We start from the raw sequence: 2,953 nt of genomic DNA, 5'->3' as shown, positions 1-2,953 counted from the left end.
TGTAGTCATGTTTCAAATCTATAGATATCAAAGAAATATTTTCAGTGGAATCAAACAAGAGTTTCGGTTACTAACAACTTCAAACAACAAAAAGCTTCATTGCCAATGTAGAAATTATTCTCAGTAATATCCTATTTCTATGTTTATAACACAATGAAAATGGCTTATTCCAAAAATATTTATAAAACATATATGCTTCATAGAAATAATATATTTCTAAATCTCTCAGAGAGATTTATGCAGTAGCAGCATGATAAAGTGATAGCGAGTTGTCAACTTAATATGTGTCAAGTCCAACAGGAAATGGCGTTTCCTAGGGCTAAATAACAGTAGCATTCTTCCCTTTTATGGGACTGTCACATTAAGTTGACAACATGCTATCACTTTATATTTGCTTCATTCAAGGAAGAAATTACAAACTATTTTATGAATCACTGATATTCTGAAACTGATATGTATTTGGCAATCTGTTCAATAATATTGATTACACAGCAGAAACATTATTGGTTATCAACTCCTGGAAGAAGAACTCTAAGAAGGAGAAAAAAAAAAAGAAAGCAGATCCCAAAGTGAAAGATTTATCTTATTATCCATGAGCGAGATGAGCGTGGCCGTTTTCGAGCGAGATGAGCGTGGCCGTTGCCAGTACCGCCTGACTGGCCTTCATGCGGGTGACACGTAAAGGCACCCACTACACACTCTGAGTGGTTGGCATTAGGAAGGGCATCCAGCTGTAGAAACTCTGCCAAATCAGATTGGAGCCTGGTGTAGCCATCTGGTTTCACCAGTCCTCAGTCAAATCGTCCAACCCATGTCAGCATGGAAAGCGGACGTTAAACGATGATGAAAACCTGACCTCCATTCTACTTCAATTCGGAGGTTTTCTAAATCTGCATAAAGAAGCATTTGAAAAACAACAAATATTTTGGTTCTACCATTTCTAAATAACCTTCCTCAATGGAATATATTCTTGCTCCCCAATGTTTGACGCATCTTGGCATAGCCTTATTACACAGGTTTCTGCCTCAAATTAAACCTAGATTCTTTTTAAGTAATGAAACAGAAGTTTTCAAATTGATGGTAGCATGAAAAATCTAACCAACGATGCCCAACAACTGCACATCAAATTCTTTGAATAACATCAGCAAAAAAATCTAATCAATGGTTTTCTTTACAAAGTAGGAATTCTCAGAATCTGGTCAAAACAATTCATGAATGTGATGACATCAACGAGTATCTGTCCAATCAGACTCGTCGTTGGCAACCAAGAATTGGTGATACAAAGCAAACAAACTCAAACTAGTGAATTGTTTTCAGAAAACAGTGGGCTGATGCCAGCCAAAGAGACAAGATGCTAGTGACAAGACAATAGAAGCTGATAGAGTTGTGAGCAATGAAGCAGGATTGCAAACCCAATTCTTGTCATGCAAGAAATTGTGACCGATTCTGTTTTGGTAACCTGACTGCCAACCAATATGTCTGACACTGGCCAACCACTCCAATACATCAACATTCATCACACCCACACACATATATATAAATGTGTGTGGGTGTATATATATATATATATATATATATATATATATATATATATATATATATATTTATATATATTCTTTTATTTGTTTCAGTCGTTTGACTGTGGCCAAGCTGGAGCATCGCCTTTATACATATATAAACAAAAAATAAATTGATAGTCAAAACTGAATTGATTTTCTATTCTTCCGTTTGGCTCTTCCAGACTGTCAAATCTGGGATGTCTTTTACAAGCAGCAATAAATATATGATGGAAAACTGATTTCAACTCATATTCATTCCTTCAACTTTGGCTCGTCATCATACTGCTACAGACCTTAATTAAAAAATGTCATTTTTTAATGAATTCTTTGTACTCTTATACATCTATATCTTGTTTCTTTCATACTTTATAATTATATCTTGCTTCTTGTGTTCTTTATAATTTACAACAAGAACCAAACCTGATGCCAACATGTTTTATACCCACCTCTCCTTTTCCCCCATCATCTTCTTACACTAAATATTATATTTATTCCTTCTGTCTGAAAAACTATAGACCTTCTCCTTTCCTACCTCTGTGATCCCTTTGTGCTCCCACCTTATACAAAACTCAAATTTTTCTGACTTTAAATTAACCAAATTAATTTTAACCCTTTCCCTTTCACTAATCAGTGAAACATTACAGCCTATGGGAAACGTTCCCTCTTTCCATGAAAATCAAAATAAAATGTGAACCCTGAGGTGTGGTGAGTTGAAGCAATAATAAACCAAACTGGACTCAGGGATTTCTGTGAGAAGAAATACAAGTTGCTATGCGACAATACAAAAGAATAACCAGGGTTGTATTTAGTGAATCATTTTGCAGTCTTAAATCAACAGATACAGCAATTAACTGAGGATATATTTGACTATTCTTGCATCTGCTCTGTCTATTCTTCTGATACCTGGACATTGCATCACCAGCAGGAATCTTTGGCCAGCATTTAAAAATAAAAAATACAAAGAAGGTAATAAAAACAAAAAAAAAAACAATAGTCACAACCATTGTAGAATGGCTGGATGGAATGCTCAATTTCTGGCTGCTGCCTGGTTCACAGCTGGTTAAACATGCATAAAGTCCTCAAATAACCAGGAAGTTAAACAAAACAACAGCAGAGAGTCTGTAATATTAGAAGAGTCAACGTAGAGGTGAGTGAGTAGCCATGCAGCTGATTGGTCAGTGTGAGTCAAAGTTTAGAAATTTATTCAACTTTTAGATAAAATTTCTCTTATAACAATAAAATATTGGTTTATCGGCAGACATTTATTACAAAAACATGGAAATTACCACAAAACAAGTATAAAAAAACAGTATTATTTATGTGTGTGTGTGTGTGTGTGTGTGTGTGTATGTATGTGTATATATATATATATATATATATATATATATATATAT

At 34.5% G+C, this 2,953-nt stretch overlaps 1 protein-coding gene across 1 annotated transcript in view; it reads right to left on the bottom strand.

Annotated features, from left to right (window-relative positions):
• LOC106880262 (dedicator of cytokinesis protein 9) overlaps positions 1 to 2,953 on the bottom strand; it is a 117,622-nt gene that overhangs the window by 21,622 nt on the left and 93,047 nt on the right. The window lies entirely within an intron of this gene.

Source organism: Octopus bimaculoides, chromosome 19, assembly GCF_001194135.2.
Source record: "Octopus bimaculoides isolate UCB-OBI-ISO-001 chromosome 19, ASM119413v2, whole genome shotgun sequence".
Taxonomy (NCBI): Eukaryota; Metazoa; Mollusca; class Cephalopoda; order Octopoda; family Octopodidae; genus Octopus; species Octopus bimaculoides.
This window is presented reverse-complemented; position numbering and strand designations above follow the sequence as displayed.